The sequence below is a fragment of the Girardinichthys multiradiatus genome, chromosome 24, assembly GCF_021462225.1.
Source record: "Girardinichthys multiradiatus isolate DD_20200921_A chromosome 24, DD_fGirMul_XY1, whole genome shotgun sequence".
Classification (NCBI taxonomy): domain Eukaryota; kingdom Metazoa; phylum Chordata; class Actinopteri; order Cyprinodontiformes; family Goodeidae; genus Girardinichthys; species Girardinichthys multiradiatus.
This window is the reverse complement of record NC_061816.1, coordinates 11,121,300-11,142,516: the sequence shown is the minus strand read 5'-3', so window position 1 is coordinate 11,142,516 and position 21,217 is coordinate 11,121,300. Positions and strand designations below refer to the sequence as shown.

The following is a 21,217-nucleotide window of genomic DNA, read 5'->3' as shown; positions in this document are numbered from 1 at the left end:
CTTTTTTTTTTTTTTTTTGGACTGACCCACTGAAGAGGTCAGCTGCACTTGACTTGAAACAGAAGCATAGGTACTGATCAATACTAATGTGCTTTGCGGCGAACCATTAATCGGTTGGCTGATGGTTTAGCTCTGCTCCCTTACAGGAAGGCTGAGGGTCATTGCTGAGACCTTGTCTTTTTCAGAAACCAGATTATGGTTCTGTGGGCCCATTCCCATATTCAAATCCGGCTGTTGAACCATTTCAAAACAGAACTTTGGGGAATTGAGGAATATGTTTGTTTTTTGTTGATGCTTTGTTTGCTGCTCTGTAGATATTTAAATGTAGCACTATATTATGTTCTTGTATGTGTGGCTGTTGTATGATGGTGTCATATTAACATTTCAGATTGTTGATTTTAAAAAGCATTTACTACTGTAATGTTCTCAGGCCGTGCATTTAGATCTGCCTTCATCCGTTTGCTGTACTTCCGACTGCACAGTCCTCCCTTTATTTCCTGCTGTGACATCACCGCCACCCCTGCTCACTCAGAGCCCTTCCCTTCTTCCCATTTCCTGCTCCAGACAGGAATTGAGCAAAGCAAAGCAGGACATTTGAAGCGGGAGAAGCGTTGGTGGACAAGGACACACCTGTGTCCACCACACTGGACATCTGTTCCTCTCAAACTGTTGTTGTAGCGGGGCACCAATGTAGGCCACATATAAAGTCTGAAGTTAACTGATTACTCAGGCCATGTTTTTAGAAGTGGGTCGCCTAAATGTTTTAACTTATTTGAATATACAGGGGTTGGACAATGAAACTGAAACACCTGTCATTTTAGTGTGGGAGGTTTCATGGCTAAATTGGACCAGCCTGGTAGCCAGTCTTCATTGATTGCACATTGCACCAGTAAGAGCAGAGTGTGAAGGTTCAATTAGCAGGGTAAGAGCACAGTTTTGCTCAAAATATTGAAATGCACACATTATGGGTGACATACCAGAGTTCAAAAGAGGACAAATTGTTGGTGCACGTCTTGCTGGCGCATCTGTGACCAAGACAGCAAGTCTTTGTGATGTATCAAGAACCACGGTATCCAGGGTAATGTCAGCATACCACCAAGAAGGACGAACCACATCCAACAGGATTAACTGTGGACGCAAGAAGAAGCTGTCTGAAAGGGATGTTCGGGTGCTAACCCGGATTGTATCCAAAAAACATAAAACCACGGCTGCCTAAATCATGGCAGAATTAAATGTGCACCTCAACTCTCCTGTTTTCACCAGAACTGTCCGTCGGGAGCTCCACGGGGTCAGTATACACGGCCGGGCTGCTATAGCCAAACCTTTGGTCACTCATGCCAATGCCAAACGTCGGTTTCAATGGTGCAAGGAGCGCAAATCTTGGGCTGTGGACAATGTGAAACATGTATTGTTCTCTGATGAGTCCACCTTTACTGTTTTCCCCACATCCGGGAGAGTTACGGTGTGGAGAAGCCCCAAAGAAGCGTACCACCCAGACTGTTGCATGCCCAGAGTGAAGCATGTGGGTGGATCAGTGATGGTTTGGGCTGCCATATCATGGCATTCCCTTGGCCCAATACTTGTGCTAGATGGGCGCGTCACTGCCAAGGACTACCGAACCATTCTTGAGGACCATGTGCCTCCAATGGTTCAAACATTGTATCCTGAAGGCGGTGCCGTGTATCAGGATGACAATGCACCAATACACAGCAAGACTGGTGAAAGATTGGTTTGATGAACATGAAAGTGAAGTTGAACATCTCCCATGGCCTGCACAGTCACCAGATCTAAATATTATTGAGCCACTTTGGGGTGTTTTGGAGGAGCGAGTCAGGAAACGTTTTCCTCCACCAGTATCATGTAGTGACCTGACCACTATCCTGCAAGAAGAATGGCTTAAAATCCCTCTGACCACTGTGCAGGACTTGTATATGTCATTCCCAAGATGAATTGACGCTGTATTGGCCGCAAAAGGAGGCCCTACACCATACTAATAAATTATTGTGGTCTAAAACCAGGTGTTTCAGTTTCATTGTCCAACCCCTGTATGTGTGACCTTTTACCTACAGAAATAAAAGCAAAGCTTGTGTTGCTTATTAAGCACTCCTGCCCCTTGATGGACAGCTGATCTTGTTTGTGCGTGTGGCGCAGACGTCTTTGTTTTCAGCAACAGAGCAGCTGCAAACAGGCCTCTTTGCTGTTGTGACTGAGGCAACTGTGTTCCCTGCAGCTGTGCAGACCCATGTGTCACTGCCACACCTGTTCAATAGCCTTGTGTTGACTGAGTGATGTCACGCGTCGACTGTCTGCAAATTACAGGAGCGACACGGCACGGCACGGCCCGACCTATAATCTAACCGGGCAATTATGTGTTGTTTTTTTTTTTTTTTATGACACACGTGGATGGATGACGTCCTTATACTATTTCTTTGTAGCACTCTCCCCATTGTTACAAGGAGTCTACTTGCTGTGAAAACACACACTCAGATTATTTTTCCTATGAGGCCGCATGCTGTGTCTGAACAACAGTTGGTGTGCAGAAAACGAAAGAAGCAGCTGAGGCTAGCGGGAATAGCTTTTCTGTAGTTAGCCACAACATCAGCTGTCTGCCTCTTAAAGCACTCCACAACAGTGTTGATACTAGATGGACATTTCAATCAGCACACTAACTCAAATTGCTTAAATATTTCTTTAATTTACAGCATGGTTGAGCATGTTGGTCAAATATGAGTAAGATTAAGCTTTTTGGGAACACTTTAGTTAGATTTGGCTTAAAAAAGCATATAGGTGAACAAGCCCATCATGTCTAATAAGTACGGTAGGGGATCTGTGATGCTTTGGGCCTGTTTCAACGCCATTGCAACCTTGTTCAACTTCATGGCATGACTTTGAGATATGACTCAGGATTGTGGTAAGATAAGAATAAGATTGAGATTTTTAGGTATAAAGACTCTAGGTGGGTCTGGCTGGAAAAAATGATTTAATATATAGAAAACTGCCTTATGCCCACTGTTAAGTACAGTAGAGGATGTATTATACACTGCTCAAAAAATAAAGGGAACACTCAAATAACATCCTAGATCTGAATGAATGAAATATTCTCATTGAATACTTTGTTCTGTACAAAGTTGAATGTGCTGACAACAAAATCACACAAAATCATCAATGGAAATCAAATTTATTAACCAATGGAGGCCTGGATTTGGAGTCACACACAAAATTAAAGTGAAAAAACACTACAGGCTGATCCAACTTTGATCAGAATCAGCTTTATTGCCAAGTTCGTACATACAAACAAGGAATTTGACTCTGGTACACTTTACTCTTTTGTTCTGTTTTTGCATTACAGAATATACAAATTTACAATGTACAATATACACATATATAATAAAAAGGTACATTTGTAACATCTGTATGCTGTTGTTTTGTACTTTATTGAATTTTCATCAGAGAAACAGCCTGGGGGAAGAAACTGTCTCTGTGGCGGCTGGTTTTAGTGAACAGTGCTCTGTAGCGGCGGCCTGAAGGTAAAGCTCTGAACAGTTTACAGGTCCTTCTCAAAATATTAGCATATTGTGATGAAGTTCATTATTTTCCATAATGTAATGATGAAAATTTAGCATTCATATATTTTAGATTCATTGCACACTAACTGAAATATTTCAGGTCTTTTATTGTCTTAATACGGATTATTTTGGCATACAGCTCATGAAAACCCAAAATTCCTATCTCACAAAATTAGCATATCATTAAAAGGGTCTCTAAACGAGCTATGTACCTAATCATCTGAATCAACGAGTTAACTCTAAACACCTGCAAAAGATTCCTGAGGCCTTTAAAACTCCCAGCCTGGTTCATCACTCAAAACCCCAATCATGGGTAAGACTGCCGATCTGACTGCTGTCCAGAAGGCCACTATTGACACCCTCAAGCAAGAGGGTAAGACACAGAAAGAAATGTCTGTACGAATAGGCTGTTCCCAGAGTGCTGTATCAAGGCACCTCAGTGGAAAGTCTGTGGGAAGGAAAAAGTGTGGCAGAAAACGCTGCACAACGAGAAGAGGTGACCGGACCCTGAGGAAGATTGTGGAGAAGGGCCGATTCCAGACCTTGGGGGACCTGCGGAACCAGTGGACTGAGTCTGGAGTAGAAACATCCAGAGCCACCGTGCACAGGCGTGTGCAGGAAATGGGCTACAGGTGCCGCATTCCCCAGGTCAAGCCACTTTTGAACCAGAAACAGCAGCAGAAGCGCCTGACCTGGGCTACAGAGAAGCAGCACTGGACTGTTGCTCAGTGGTCCAAAGTACTTTTTTCGGATGAAAGCAAATTCTGCATGTCATTCAGAAATCAAGGTGCCAGAGTCTGGAGGAAGACTGGGGAGAAGGAAATGCCAAAATGCCAGAAGTCCAGTGTCAAGTACCCACAGTCAGTGATGGTCTGGGGTGCCGTGTCAGCTGCTGGTGTTGGTCCACTGTGTTTTATCAAGGGCAGGGTCAATGCAGCTAGCTATCAGGAGATTTTGGAGCACTTCATGCTTCCATCTGATGAAAAGCTTTATGGAGATGAAGATTTCATTTTTCAGCACGACCTGGCACCTGCTCACAGTGCCAAAACCACTGGTAAATGGTTTACTGACCATGGTATCACTATGCTCAATTGGCCTGCCAACTCTCCTGACCTGAACCCCATAGAGAATCTGTGGGATATTGTGAAGAGAACGTTGAGAGACTCAAGACCCAACACTCTGGATGAGCTAAAGGCCGCTATCGAAGCATCCTGGGCCTCCATAAGACCTCAGCAGTGCCACAGGCTGATTGCCTCCATGCCACGCCGCATTGAAGCAGTCATTTCTGCAAAAGGATTCCCGACCAAGTATTGAGTGCATAACTGTACATGATTATTTGAAGGTTGACGTTTTTTGTATTAAAAACACTTTTCTTTTATTGGTCGGATGAAATATGCTAATTTTGTGAGATAGGAATTTTGGGTTTTTATGAGCTGTATGCCAAAATCATCCATATTAAGACAATAAAAGACCTGAAATATTTCAGTTAGTGTGCAATGAATCTAAAATATATGAATGTTAAATTTTCATCATTACATTATGGAAAATAATGAACTTTATCACAATATGCTAATATTTTGAGAAGGACCTGTATGTGCAGGGTGTGTGAGGTCTGCAGAGATTTTAGCAGCTCTCTTCCTGACCCTAGACCTGTATAAGTCCTGGATGGAGGGAAGGTCAGCCGTGATTATTCTCTCTGCAGACCTGATTATTCGTTGCAGTCTGGACCTGTCCTGTATGGTGGATGAGCCAAACCACACTGAGATGGATGAAGACAAGACAGATTGAATGATGGCAGTGTAGAAGATAACCAGCAGCTCCTGTGGAAGGTTGAACTTCTTGAGTTGCCTCAGGAAGTACAGTCTCTGCTGGGCCTTCTTTCGAACAGTGTCTATGTGTGAAGACCATCTCAGGTCCTCAGAGATGGTGGTTCCTAAGAACCTGAAGTGGTCCACGGCCGATACAGTGTTGTTGAGGATGGTGAGGGGGGTGTATGGGGGTGGTGTTCTCCGAAAGTCCACCGCCATTTCCACAGTCTTGAGTGGGTTGAGTTCAAGGTAGTTCTGACTGCACCAGTGTATCAACTGATCCACCTGCTGTCTGTATGCAGACTCATCACCGTCCTGGATCAGTCCAATGACAGTGGTGTCATCTGCAAACTTAAGGAGTTTCACGGACGAGTCCGATGAGGTGCAGTCATTTGTGTACAGAGAGAAGAGGAGTGGGGATAGAACACACCCCTGGGGGGCACCAGTACTTATTGATCTGGATTGGGAGAAGATGCTCCCCAGTCTCACCTGCTGCTTTCTGTCCATCAGGAAGCTGTTGATCCACTGACAGGTGGAGGCTGGGATGTTGAGCTGGGTGAGCTTCTGGTGGAGGATGTCTGGTATGATGGTGTTGAAGGCCGAGCTGAAGTCTACAAACAGGATCCTGGCGTACGTCCCTGGGTGGTCGAGGTGTTGCAGGATGAAGTGTAGACCTAAGTTAACAGCATCATCTGCCGACCTGTTTGCTCGGTAACCAAACTGCAGGGGGTCCAGCAGGGGGCCTGTGATGTCTTTCAGGTGCTTCAACACCAGCCGCTCAAAGGATTTCATGACCACAGACGTCAGGGCTACAAGCCTGTAGTCATTTAATCCTACGATGGTGGGTTTCTTGGGAACCAGGATGATGGTGGATCGTTTGAGGCAGGAGGGGACCTCACAGGTCTCCAGTGACTTGTTGAAGATCCTTGTGAAGATCGGAGCAAGTTGATGTGCAAAGGCTTTCAGGCATGATGGGGAGACGTTATCAGGTCCTCCAGCTTTCTTTGTTTTCATGTGCTGAAAGAGCCTGTTTACCTCTTCCTCAGAGATCTTTAGTGCAGGCAGAGGATCTGAAGGTAGGGGGGTTGGTTGTTTTATGGGTCGAATTTGTTCCTGAATGGGATGTGGAGGAGATGATTTGAGGTGTGAATGGCTTCTTGTCATGTCTGCAGTAGAAGCCATTCAGACGGTTGGCCAGGAGACGACTTTGTTCAGGATGGGTGGGGGGGCTCTTGTAGGCAGTCAGGTTTCTCAGACCAGTCCATATAGCCGAAGCGTCACCAGTAGAAAGGCTGTTCTTAAGCTTCTCACTGTAGCTTCTCTTGGCTGCTTTGATCTCCTTTGTTAGTTTGTTCCTGGCCTGCCTGTACCGCGCCCAATCTCCACTGCTGTGAGCTTCTTCCTTTTCCCTGTGCAGGTTCCTGAGGTGTGGAGTAAACCATGGCTTGTTGTTCCCAAAGGTGCAGAAGGTCTTGGTCTGCACACACATGTCCTCACAGAAACTGATGTATGATGTCACCACATCAGTTAGTTGGTTTAGGTCAGTGGCTGAGGTTTCAAAAACAGTCCAGTCTGTGCATTCAAAGCAGGCCTGTAGCGTCTGCTTTGATTCCTCAGTCCACTTCTTAACAGTGTGAACCTTGGGTTTGGAAGCTCTTAGTTTCTGTCTGTAGGTTGGGATGAGGTGGATTAGATAATGATCTGAAGAACCCAGAGCAGCCCTGGTACCAGCATGATATGAGTCCTTTAAAGCTGTGTAACATTGGTCCAGTGTGTTTTTGTCTCTGGTGGGACACTTAAATATGCTGTCAGTATTTGGGGAGTTCATGGGAGAGGTTTGCTCTGTTAAAATCTCTCAGTATTACGATGAATGTTGATGTAATGTTCTTAAAACAATTCAAAATGAGGCTCAGTATTGTGTGTGGCCTCCACTTGCCTGTATGACCTCCCTACAATGCCTGGGCATGCTCCTGATGAGACGGCGGATGGTCTCCTGAGGGATCTCCTCCCAGACCTGGACTAAAGCATCCGCCAACTCCTGGACAGTCTGTGGTGCAACGTGACGTTGGTGGATGGAGCGAGACATGATGTCCCAGATGTGATCAATCGGATTCAGGTCTGGGGAACGGGCGGGCCAGTCCATAGCTTCAATGTCTTCATCTTGCAGGAACTGCTGACACACTCCAGCCACATTAGGTCTAGGATTGTCCTGCATTAGGAGGAACCCAGGGCCAACGGCACCAGCATATGGTCTCACAAGGGGTCTGAGGATCTCATCTCGGTACCTAATGGCAGTCAGGCTACCTCTGGCGAGCACATGGAGCGCCATGCAGCCCTCCAAAGAAATGCCACCCAACACCATTAATGACCCACTGTCAATCTGGTCATGCTGAAGGATGTTGCAGGCAGCAGATCGCTCTCCATGGTGTCTCCAGACTCTGTCACGTCTGTCACATTTGCTCAGTGTGAACCTGCTTTCATCTGTGAAGAGCAAAGGGCGCCAATGGCGAATTTGCCAATCCTGGTGTTCTCTGCCAAATGCCAAACGTCCTTCATGGTGATGGGCTGTGAGCACAACCCCCATTTGTGGACGTCGGGCCCTCATACCATCCTCATGGAGTCGGTTTCTAACCATTTGTGCAGACTCATGCACATTTGTGGCCTGCTGGAGGTCATTTTGCAGGGCTCTGGCAGTGCTCCTCCTGTTTCTCCTTGCTCAAAGGCGGAGGTAGCGGTCCTGCTGCTGGGTTGATGCCCTCCTACGGCCTCCTTCACGTCTCCTGGTGTACTGGCCTGTCTCCTGGTAGCGCCTCCAGGCTCTGGACACTACGCTGACAGACACAGCAAACCTTCTTGCCACAGCTCGCATTGATGTGCCATCCTGGATGAGCTGCACTACCTGAGCCACTTGTGTGGGTTGTAGAGTCCGTCTCATGTTACCACGAGTGTGAAAGCACCACCAACATTCAAAAGTGACCAAAACATCAGCCAGAAAGCATAGGTACTGAGAAGTGGTCTGTGGTCCCCACCTGCAGAACCACTTCTTTATTGAGTGTCTTGCTAATCACCAAAGATTTCCTCCTGTTGTCTTTTCCATTTGCACAACAGCTGTGAAATTGATTGTCAATCAGTGTTGCTTCCTAAGTGGACAGTTTGATTTCACAGAAGTTTGATTTACTTGGAGTTATATTGTGTTGTTTAAGTGTCCCCTTTTATTTTTTTGAGCAGTGTACTTTGGGCCTGTTTCTCATCTAAATGCCCCAGGAAGCTTGTTAGTGGTTGGCATCATGGCCTCTTTGAAATATCAGGACATTTTGACCCAACTTCTAGTCGTGTATGACAGAAAAATAAAGACAGGTTCTCATTGGGTCTTTCAGGAGCAAAAGGATCTGAAACATATGGTCAGCATATCACAGAAATGGTTCTAATTTCCAAGTGGACAAGAGTGTTTTTAAAATGATACTAAGAACATGCATTTCCAGATCTTAAAAACAAGGGGTGAATGTGTGGGGAAGTCCCTCTTGCCAACTGTTTAATACAGTGAAGGATTTGTCATGCTGTGGGCCTGTTTCTGGTCCAAATTACCTTGAAGGCTTGTTAAAGTATAGAAATGGTTGTGTCAAAATACTTATGCTAATGTATGAGTCTGCAATATAGTGAATTTCAATTACTGGTTAAAGCATGTTACCATTTTCACCAAGGTGTGTGTTGATCTGAATAGCTTTCTTCCCTATAAGTTGAATTGTTTTAATGAAAACGGGAGTTTATAATAAAGGTGAAAGCTACTTGATTGCTTTCAGAGCTGCACAGAAAGTGTCTCTCTGGCTATGCGAGTAATTTTGTCTGAGCTCAGTTAAATCTCTCGATCAAGCCCCCGTCGTAGTTAATCCTCTGCATTCTTGTGATGGAGAACTCGCCGTGCTGCGCTCTGCTCCAGCTGCCAAGATTTTAGGTCTTCTGCAGAACATGTAGAAAAACAAAAGTCCATCTGTAATCTGCAATGTTTGATTAAAAGGCCTCGAGTGAGGGTGAGGTCAGGGTCAAACAGAAACATAACTCATGACTGATTCTGATTCCCTCTCTTTTTCTAGGGGATAAAAGCCCAGCTGCAGAGTGGAGCGGTGGTCTGACCTTTACCCTCAGTAAGAAGAAAGGAAAAGCCACTTCAGAGGTAAGAGTTCCTGTAAATTGTAGTTGGTAAATGCTGGCATTGCTGCTTTCCTTGTGTAAGAAAAAGTCAATGTTTTGGGAAAGCATCAAGCCTAGGCTTCATAAACAGTTAGCAAAAATAAGAATAAGTGCAGGTAAACGCGTATAGAAAATTACTATTTCCCTACCTTATTCACAATCCTGTTGTCTAAATGTTGTGTCCTTCTTTCTAAACTTTGACATTTATTTCTTTCCTTCCTGGCTTCCTGGTACCTTACTTTCTTTCCTCCTTGTGTCTGTCCTTCCTTCTTTTCTTGTGTCCTCCTTCCTTTCTTGTCTTACCTCTGTTCCTTCCTTGATTTATTCTTCTTGTTCTTTTTTCCTTCCTTTCTTTTTTGTTTTTTCTTTCATCCTTTCTTGACTTACCCCTCTTCCTTCTTCCTTCCGTCATTCCTTCCTTCCTTCCTTATGCCTTACTCCATTACTTTTTAGAGTCCTATTTCCCTTCCTTATGCCTATCTTTGATTTCTTATTTCCTTCTTTCCTTCCTGCCTGCTTGTTGGTGTCCTCACCACCAAATCTTGTGTCCTCCTTCCTTTAGTCCTACGTTTTTGTGTCCCACCCTTCTTCCTTCTGTTCATCTTTACTTCCTCCTGTCCTACTTTCGTCACTTTCTGTGTTACTTGTGCCTTTCTATTGCTTTCCTTCCTTTCTTGGGTCTTTCTTGGGTTGTTCCTGCTTTCCCCCCCAAATCCTACTTTATTACTTTTTGTAACCTACCATGCTTCCTTCCTTCCAGCTTTCCCCAGTAGTGACCTTCCTTTCTTACTTGATACCTTTATTCCTTACATTTTGTGTCCTCCTTTCCCTCATTCTCATTTTATACGTGATACATGCGTAGAAATCCCGCAAGCCTGTTTTAGGTAAAGCTCTGGAAAACCCATGCCTCCTACACCACAGTTCACTAAGATTTTGTGAGGCTCTAATCCAGTTGGCCTTAAGTAGCAGATTTATTGCTGTTTCTCTGACATGCATGTCTTGGGCATGTCTATGTACTCCAGCATCATCAGGCAACTCGCTGATTTACATTTTTAACTAAGTGGAATTCCCAGTTGACAATAAAGATCTATTTTGTCTGTTGTTGTGAGTTCAGAGTTAAGGAGCATAGAGATTACACCCCAAAAAGCCTTGAGAAGATTGTGTAAATCAAAGCCAAATGAAAGAGAAGAGTCTTCCTTGCCGAAGGAGATAATTCTTAAGTGGAACCATGTGAGGGTGAATTGTAGCTGTGGTTTGCTGAAAGATGCTCTGCTTTATACCATTTAGAAGTTTCCTCTTTGCTAACTATGGCTGTGGATGTCAAACAGATTTTATTTCTCTACTAAGAGGCTAATGAGATTCTTACGGTATGGTTACAGCTGGGAGGTATGTTGGTCAGCTATCACAGGAAGCCATTACCAGCTAGTAGTGTTGTATGTTTATTTCTTGTTGTTGACATTCAGTTCATTGTGATGTGTTGTTGCAGAGTTTCTGCAATACAGCGACCAATTTCTTTGCAAGTCTACCATTATTTTCTGACCTGCCATTATGGATTTTAACCTATTAATTAATTAAAAATATTAATTAATGAAGTAAATGTAAAGAACGGATGGATTTAAATGGAAAAGAATGGTGTTTAACCTTTTTTTGCGTCTAAGGTCAAAAAGTGTATCACTGTAATGGCTCAAATTGAATCATTATAGTGTTACCTTTTTACCAAGGATGTTATAGTAGATAAAGATCACGGCTTGGTACATATTCGGGGTCACAGTTTGGTACACTTTTGGTATGCTTAAATCAAGAAAAATATATGATTATTTTTTTTAAACTTTATTTAGCAGTAAACGTCCAATAAATTTCAATTTCTAAAATTAATTTTATTTTTTTTATGTTCTTAAGTATAAAGCTTTGGTTGGATTTTTTCCCCAGTGAATAAAGTAGTATAAGTAGGCATAGCCATTGCCTGGATAGATGGATAGATTAAAGAACAATATAACCACTTGAAAACAGGTTAGAGATTTTTAATAAGTCTGGGCCTAGTTTAAAACATGTTTAAATAACTTTGGAGTTGTTTTGATACTGTGACAACCTAGTGTCATAGCTGCACCTGAATGCAGCATGTGCAGTTGTTGGGAAAATCCCCTGTCATCAATAAAGATTCCTCCAACTGGCATTTTAACCATGTACGAGTTTGGGCTGATTGTAGGTGGCAGGTAGCTATTTGGACATCAGCTGATTTTTCTCCAGCACCAGTTATTCAGCTTGACGTTGTTTCAGGTTAGTAATTCAGTTAAGTGCAGAGCGAGCTATACGCTAGTTGCTGTTGAAAGATGCGTATGCTGGCATAAAGTTTCGGTTCGGTCCACTTTCTCAACTATAGCTGCATGAACAACTTTAATGTTCCCAAATAGCAGAGTATAGTGATAGCTGGGAGCCCCCTGTTTTGTTGTCACTTAGTTCCACACATAAACCTTGGGTTACTTTCATAACTCTGGTTCTCTCAGTAGCATGAGTGAGTGTCTAACAATCGGAATGCCCTAGGTGTGACCTCATTAAAAGCTCCTATTACGCTCCACCAGCCATGATTGGCTTGGGACAAGTCTGACAGTGCCAAAGGGACCATTTTCCTCCCCCTACTTATATATAGGGCTGGCACTGTTGAGGTAAATCATTGAAAAACCTTCTCTCACTCAAGTTTTTACAGTTTTTTTCCATCCCTATTGTCTTCTAACAGCTAAGCTTACCCTTCCATAGACTTAAGTACAAAATATGTCGTCGGGCTCTTCGTTCTGGACTGGCACTGTATTTTGAGAGAAACTAGCTCCCAGTCTGTTGCTAAACAGTACTGTTAGCTGTGAAAACTGTGCGGGGTTGAAATGTGCTTCACTGTCTTTCACCCGAGTAGCAATACTTCATCAGTAGCAATACAGCCAAAAGTAGAAATACTTCACACTAGCAAATTGTCTTAATATGCTAGCTATGAAAGGGTAAACTGAAACAGTCCACGACACCTAGCCATACCAGGTTAGTAGTGTTGCCAACGGTCCCTTGAAAAACGGAATCGTCCCGTATTTAGAATAAAAAGTACGCGTCCCGTATTGAGCTGAAACGGGACGCACGTAGTCCCGTATTATTAGGTGGATCAAAAATCTTCACTAAAATGTCAATAGAATTAATAAATGATGGAGTGCTTTATATTTAACATTACGGTAAATTCATTACCAGCCATATCCTGCTCTGTGACCATTGAGCTGACAGAATATTTCGACTCATCTCATTGGCCAGCAGGTACCGTTGCTAAGGATAGATACAGGTGTTACGTCGATTCGCGTTTTCCCATCAGATACGGTTTCCCCAGCGTCTCCTCGCCGCTTACGTGACAAAAAAGGCCCGTGTTTGTTCAGCGCTCATAACCAGCGCGCCGTGCTTCCGCCGCAGGAGATCTACGGACACCGTGAAAGCTTTTTACAACTGTGCTCTTATGATAGATAGATAGATAGATAGATAGATAGATAGATAGATAGATAGATAGATAGATAGATAGATAGATAGATAGATAGATAGATAGATAGATAGATAGATAGATAGATAGATAGATAGATAGATAGATAGATAGATAGATAGATAGATAGATAGATAGATAGATAGATAGATAGATAGATAGATAGATAGATAGATAGATAGATAGATAGATAGATAGATAGATAGATAGAGTGCCTCACTACAGTCTCTTGGGAAAAGGCGAAGTGTCAGTCCAGTGGAACAGCAGAGAGGTGGATGCAAGTTCTTCAGGCAGCTGACATCCCCAACATCCAGGCTATTGTACCCTTTGTCCTCAGCATCCCTTCTTCTAGTGGGTTTGTGTAAAATATTTTCTCCATCATGAAAAATAAGTGGACTGATGTGAGGAACAAATGTTCTACAGAATTAATGAGAACTGAGCTTATTATCAGTCTAATTAATGAAATGTCCTGCTCAGAGTTTTACTCGGTAGTCCTGAAAAGCAAACAACTCCTTGCAGCAGCAAGAGCTCAAATGAAATATAAATGGAAAAAATAGGTTGTTTCCACATAATTCAGAACTGCAGTTTTTAGTTCACTAGTTCAATATTTTTTTCACTACACCTGTACAGTCATGGCCTTTAAGGCACAAGTGTTTATGGTTACAACTTTTCTACAGACTTTTTGTTTGCACTAAATGCACTATTATGAAAATGTTTTGCATTATACTGTTATGCTTTTTTATATTGTTTTAGGTTAAGCAGGACGGAGGCCTTTTCAATAGTGGTTTATTTATTTCAGAAGGATATTTGTTTTTGTCTAGTAATTTTATTTTGCAAAAAGAATAAATTATTTTATAAATTGCTGTATAATTGTTTTTCCATGGATATTTGTATCAGTCAAAACATGCATCGAATTAAACTTGGGTTCGAGTTAAAGTCATTTCACACAAAGAAAAAGGGTGAAAAAAATCACCAGGCCGGTAGAGGTGCAGACAGCGGAGTTGGATAGCCCTACCAGGAGGTGTCCCTTATTTATTTATCAAGGAGTTGGCAACCCTACAGTCTAGTTGTCACCAGTTTCACCGTAGCTTCAGAGGAAACTTTCTTGCAAATAGCATGGACACCATGAAGGCAGACGCAAAAGCAGACAAAAACCCACAATTGTGAACAATCCCGTGTGGAAATAAAATTTAAGTTGGGACACCCATCAAATGTGTGTGACTAGAAGCATGCCCAAGCAGACAGCTCTTGAGTCACCAGAGGAGTTCTCTCATTGTAGCCGGTTCTACCTTAGGGTAATCTGTCTCCACCAGGCTCGTCAAGCGACACTGTCTAGACGCGGCAAGAAAGTACTGATACTGGAACCCAATGCAGAGCCAAAGCCAGCTCCCACGACTACCATATGAAATGTAATGACGGAAACTCGCATTCAGGGCCCGAGTTTCTTATCACCGTGAAAAATGAGGACGATGAACTGCCCCTGGCTCTCCCAGCTCTGGCAAACTCAGTTCGGAAGCCTGGAGGCTGATTGTGATTCCTGTTCCTTCACCTTGGACGTGGACCTGCACTGAAAGTTAATATACAGTGGCCTGAAGTTCAGGCCGAATCAACACAGTCCCATTCTCTTCCAGCTTTAGCTTTTTCCAGCCAAAGCAAAAGGCTAACAGAACTGGAAAACAGTTCTTGCCTTTCTTTCTGGAGCTGCTGGAGGAATTTCTATTTTTTAGCGCCACAACGTCCGGTGGCAGATACCCTGAGTCAAACTAGCGGTGGCGGTGCACCTTCACCCAAATTCTCCGATGTCCTCAGGTGGGTCCACTCCATCTCTTTCGTCCGCGGCGGACCATTTCCAATCAAGAGGCCGCTCTATCAGTTATGACGATGAACGCATCACTTGACGCTATGCTGTAGGAGGAAGTGTGCATCATCACTGATCACTGTCTCCATTTCCATAAAGCAGTGATTCAGGCTATGGGGAGAGCCATGGGGCTCATGGTCCTGCAGGAGAGACCTAGGAGAAAGAGGAGTTTCTTCATACTTCCATTACTTCGGATGGGCTGATGGTGCTGCTGTTACGTCAATGCAAAAGAGGTGAGGGAAGAGAAAAAGAAGATGAAGCCCTGAAGCTGTTTTCCTAGACGGGCACGGGCGCACACAGCCACCTCTCCCCCATCCCTCCTTCGCTCAGGCTGCTCTGCGCTTGCCTCCCACCTTTAGAATCCTTAAGCTGTCGAAGACCCAGCGCTTTGAAAACAATAAACAGAGGATACAGACTACAATTTGCTCTGCCACCTCCACAGTTAGGAGCAGTGATACAATTGTAAGCCAGTGGATCTGCAGCTCTTTTCTTTCAAGAGGAACTATCTTCCCTATAGGAGACAAGAGCAAAAAAGTTGAAAAAAAGCCAGGGGTTTCTATGAAAGATATTTCCTGGTCCCACGGAAAGGTGGGTGCAGAATGCGTGCAATTTTAGACCTACGCGCTCTAAACAAAAATCTGAGGAAATACAAGTTCAGTATGTTGACACACGCATCTCTCTTTCACTTCCTGCACTCAGGCGATTGGTTTACATCAATCTATTTCAAGAATGCAAATTTTTACATCCCAATTTATCCACTGCACAGGAAACATCTAAAATTAACATTTCTGGGAAAAAAACTACGAGTATTTTGTCCTTTCTTTTGGCACTGATCTCAGCGCCGTTGCAGTAGGAGGCAACAGATCACACATCATTGTCGTCATTTGACAACTGTTGATCAGTAAATGGGACCCGGGAGCGGCACATATGTACGTTCCGTAGAAATCATCTGGAACTGCTGTCATTTTCTGTCACTAAGGGTCACACTAGGGCTGAAACAATTAATTGATTAATTGTGATTGATGACTTTTGGTCCACAAGACCTTTTACTAAGAGAAGGTAAACAAAAATACAAATAACACAATATACGAAGACTTAGTTTTCATATTTCGCTTTATGCAAATGCTTTGAAAAAAATCTGATTCAGATGTTCTGCTGTTAGTGTAGTTGGCCAATGTTGAGCTGGCTGCAGTGAGCACTCTCTCAAGAAAAGAAGATCTATTTACTAGACCTTGTCCTAATTCTCAAACACGATTTATCCATTGTTCAATCTTAGTATGTATATATTAAGAAAAGGTGGCATCATCAACATAGATGGAGTTGAAATGCGAGAGGCCTGTTGCTGTTACAAGAAGTAAGGATGTTGCTGTTGTGTCAGGCAGGTTTTTACGCAGCTTGTGGCTGTGTGCTGGTGATTCACACTGTGTGTCTGTGTCACACAAAGAGACTTCTACAAACACCTGCACTCAGCTGTCTATATCATTCAGCACGCCCTACAGCCATGCAGATCACACATCACAGCTATCATGGCAACTGTTTTATTTAGGCACAGGCTCTTTTAAAACGCCACCCTTGAACCAATATCTCCTGAGATGCAACCATGAAGGCCTGTGGGGGATATGGTATGTGATTGTGTGTCTCTGACACAAGAAGGAATGCTGGAGGATGTATGGCTGGAAAGGAGTCTGGCACATTTTCTGGGTCTGCCTGATGAGATGGATAAAAACACACAGCAACTGCAGGGGGGATATGGACAGAAGGGAAGAAAGAGGGAGATATGGTAGTAAGAAAACACAGGAAAAAATTCCCAGCTGGTGATGGTGTTTGTTTGTCTTTACACACACTTCATTGTGGTGTGCTATGGTATATTTTCTACAATAGAGAAACAAAATTTTGTTTTTCACTCTTAATCTTAGATTCACCAGAGATTTTTGTGGACGGTTCCAGATGACAGATGTTTGGGAAGTTCTGACCTGCCTTCCATCCCATTCTCTTAGAAAAACCAAAAAAACAACTAGGATAAACTGAAAACACAAAAAGAAAAATGTAAGTACCTTTCTAATTTACACTTAAAAAGGGACAGAGGTATCCTTACAAATGACAACAAAGAAAAATTGTGTATCTCATTTACTTTATAAAACAGATTATAGCTCACCAACCTTTTTCCGTACATCTCAAAATGTGGAAGGGTGCCTTATCACAATATATTTTCTACAAGTTTAATAAAAAATGAGCAACTTAATGTAGAGGCAGAATCAGTCTGTGTACATGAGAGAGAGCAGTTAGTGTTACACAGCTTCGTAGTTAAACGAGTTCACTATTAGTTCAAAACAAAATGACCAGAGTTCGCATTTAAAGGTATTTCTGCATTTTATTATACAGCAATTTGGTAAATGTATGTTTTTTTTTTTTTTTTTTGACCAATACTTTTTTAATAAATAAATTTGACCTTGACCGCAGTTTACATGGTTAGCATTGCAACCTGTACAAATCACTCTTGAACTGAACTAAACTGAACTATATTATGTTTTGCTCCCTGTTAAGTGCTGAATTCTACATCCTCCATTACTGCTCCGCACACGTCCGTTCACGTCCGAAGTAATTCATAATGTTAATTAATGAGAGCAGTTCCACATTAAAGCCTGCACATACTACAGCCTTGGTTTGGGAGTTCCTGCACATTATTTGGGCCAGACATTTATTTGTGTGCAGTGTCTGACAACTATTATGTGATTGGTCATGATTTTGGAATGGGTGTGGCTACCACTCTTGATGCTTCAGTTGGAGGGACCCATGAGGACTCCCTCTGATTTTTTAGAAAATATGAAATGTCTTAACCAGAAAAAAAGTATTTTGTTCTTGCCACCAGTAAACAAATTACTGGTGCCTCTATGGAGAATAGTTTCCTTTCTAGAACCTTCTACCTTTTTTACCTAATGTGCCTTCACTTTTAAACAACTCACTGATACTGAAAATAGCAATGCGTGTCTTCTTCACTTAAGAGGGTTGTTGTCAGTGGCCTGGTAGTGCTTTGTGTGATTTGAGAAAAGACTGACTGTTTAGTTCCCTTCGGGCCGATCACTGATCAGGACTGGCCTATCGCTGGCTGAGATGCAATTCCAGCACTGTTAACACTGCTAAAAAGCTCATAATGGGAATTTCTCTGTTTAATCGAAGACCGTCCTGCTTACAATGATTAAGGTAATTGTGTATATAATTTTCTATCTTCTTAATAGAATCTGCAGCATTTGCTAAAAAACAATATGGACAGAAATATAATAAATCACTCTTTCAATAAATCACTTATGTCAATTAGAAATATTTGTTTGCAGAAACCATTGATTTTAAAGCAGCATTAATGCTGATAAATTCACAATGCATGTGCAGGCCAATTTATTTAAACCCTCAACTGACCAAACACTAAACATCAGCCAAATAATCTCCAGCTCTGCGTTCTTAGCCGCCGCCGCTGCTGCTGCTGCTGCTGCAGTGCTGCATCATGTTTAAAAGTTGGTGTAGGTGTAGCAGACCACCTGAGCCCCTCTCTGTGTGTGTATAGGGTGTATCTGTCTGGATGGAACTTGATCTCTTTAGGGAAAAGACAAGAATATTGATTTCACATTTGGGCTCATGCCTGCAGGGAAGATGACGCATCCTCAGTTATGTTTGTGCATAAGCAAGCAGAGTTTGGTGTTTGACGTTCAGACAGCTTTTACTAAGCACAGATCACCTTTGTTTTTGTTATTTTTTTGTGATATTTGTACACAGACAGAACCCAACAGCTGTTCTGTTTGTGGCTAAAGGAGCTAGCATATAACTGAGTCACTATCCTGCCAGCCTCACTATGAAGCCAAGTGATAAGGCTTGTGTGTGTCGATCCGAGCAGAGATCTTTGCGTGTGCACATGTGTTGCCATGACAATGACAGCTGAATTTTGCCTTGCTGTGATACTGGTGTGCCTGCTGTGTCCTCACACTTCCCACCCACCAGTGTGACCATGCATTTCCACTATCCCCCCTCTCTCCAGATTCAGTTTGTGCAGATCTTCCTCTCTGTGACTCCCTCTCCATCTGTCAGCTTCTGCCATGCTCCTCATCTTTCTTCTCTCTCTTGCAGCCCCCCCTTCCCCGACTCTTTCTATGCTCCTCCTTCGTAATTGGCTGTATAAGACGTCTGGGATCGCTGTGTCATGCCACGCTCAAGTGATCCTGAATCTCTTTGTGCATCCATATGTGTGCATCTGATTGGTAACGGTCAGCTTGCTGGCTGTTGCTCGTGCTTGACTGATGTCGCTGGAGCCGTTGGTTAGTTGATCAGCCCCGACTCTATTCACAATCTAATGGTAGGCTTTGCCCCTGTTATTGTGTCTATCCGTCATCCCCTTTCTTCCTCTGCTGTGCTTAACCAGCTCATCTGTCCTCACAGCAGTCCCTCCTTTTATATGTGATCTATGCAACTTTTAATTACTATGAACCTGATATGACAATACAGAAAACACAGTGACATTAATGTTCAGCTAAAAACAGAAGTGTGTTATGGTGCTAAATATTTTACAGTATTTGCTGTGTTTCAGAAATCATGATAAAACTGAGATTAATGGTTACTAAAGATGCACTGATCAGAGTTTACAGATTTTTGTAAACCTGCTAATACCGATTTCTCTTTAGCATCAGTTAACAACTAAATAAATAGTTTTTTCTGCTTTTTGAATGAATAAAAAAAGTGAACCATCTTAACAACTAAATCTTTAAAGTAAAAACAACATGATTTCTTAAAACAGCCCAAATTTCCAGAGCTGTCTTTCTCTGCATCCCTGAAAATAATTAAAATCCTCCAGGTTTTGGGGCAAAGATATTTATCTAAATAAAACCCAACTAAAAAGAAGTACAGCATATCCCCTTCACAGCTTCAATTGCAGCTCCCAAACTCCTGTTTTATATTTAGATTGAGTTATACAGAATTTCACTAATATCTCAAAACAAGATTACAGATTAAAATTGACATTTCTACCTGTCTTATGTTAGCAATTCAAACAAGTGGTGCATTTAGCAATACTTTGTGTAAACCTAACTCTGTGTTTGTATTTCCTATGGAGTAAGTTGACCCTTACCTTTACTGTGAGGTTTCCCATAACTGCTCATATTTATCTATCTATTTTCTTCAGCTTATCTGAGATCGAGTTGCAGGGGTAATGAGTCTAGGAGGAAAATGGAGACATCCTTCTCCCCGGCGACATTATCCAGCTCATTCTGGCAGGTCCCAAGGCCTTTCCAGGTCATGAGATATATATATATATATGTATGTATATATATATATATATATATATATAGTCCCTCCAGCAGGTTCTGGGTCTCACCCATGGTCTGTTTTTAGTGAGACATGCCTGGAAAACCTTTGAAAGGGAGGCACCCAGCTGGCATTCTGATCAGATGCCCAAGGCACCTCAACTGACTCCATTTGATGCTCTTCGATCTCTCCCTTGGATGATTAGATGCTCAAATAGCCTAAGGCTGAGCCCAGCTACCCTAAGGAGAAAGCTTCTTTTGGCCACTTGGATCCAGGATCTTGTTCTTCTGGTCCTGATACATATCTCAGGACCATAGGTGAGGGTTGGAACGTAGATGGACCGATAAATTGAGATCGGTGCAGCATCCACTTTACTGCAGACGGTCAAGGCTAACAATGAGCTGAATTTATGTTTATATTCTACTTAAACTGACCACTCAGTGTTTTACAGCTACAGCCACATTCACCCTGTTGCACTCACAAACGCGCACACATTGAGGTTGGGTGCCGGGACTAGAGGCATTTCACCATGTGGCAGGAGGAAACTGGAATCGATCCCACATCTTTTTCTTTGCAAGACAATCACTTGAGGATTGGCCAAAATCAAAAGTTCTTAGATATTGTGTTAACGGTTTCAAGTTTGCTTCGTTGACCTGCATCCACCCAGTTTTTTCTTAAACTCAAACATTATAATGCTACATTCAGGGCCACACGTCAGTGGCCACTAAAGTTCTAGGGTTTAAGTCAGACACACCTAGTTAGAAGCTGGACTTGAGACAAATAGTCACTCCTTTTGTACACAGAGTCCTTTGAGTCTCACAGTGAGTGGGTAGGTTTTTACTACTTTATGTATTATATGTGGTATAGTGGTTTTAATTCAGCCAGGAACAAAAGAGCGAATAAAGGAAGGATAAATGGCAGCAAATATGAGCGAGTGACCACCATCTGTGTTTCAAACATGAGCCTGGAAGTAATTAGATGTTCTTTCGTTTGCAGAGAAATTGAATCT

General features: G+C 42.7%; 1 protein-coding gene across 5 annotated transcripts in view; it reads left to right on the top strand.

Annotated features, from left to right (window-relative positions):
* The window catches only part of raph1b (Ras association (RalGDS/AF-6) and pleckstrin homology domains 1b), a 68,122-nt gene that overhangs the window by 12,045 nt on the left and 34,860 nt on the right, over positions 1 to 21,217 (top strand). For 4 of the 5 annotated variants that reach the window (XM_047355678.1, XM_047355677.1, XM_047355676.1 and 1 more), the window contains exon 2: positions 9,466 to 9,545. The gene's annotated coding sequence lies outside the window, so the exon portion shown is untranslated. Of the gene's footprint in view, positions 1 to 9,465; positions 9,546 to 16,838; positions 16,969 to 21,217 lie in introns of all 5 variants that reach the window. The other variant, XM_047355675.1, reaches the window with a different exon arrangement.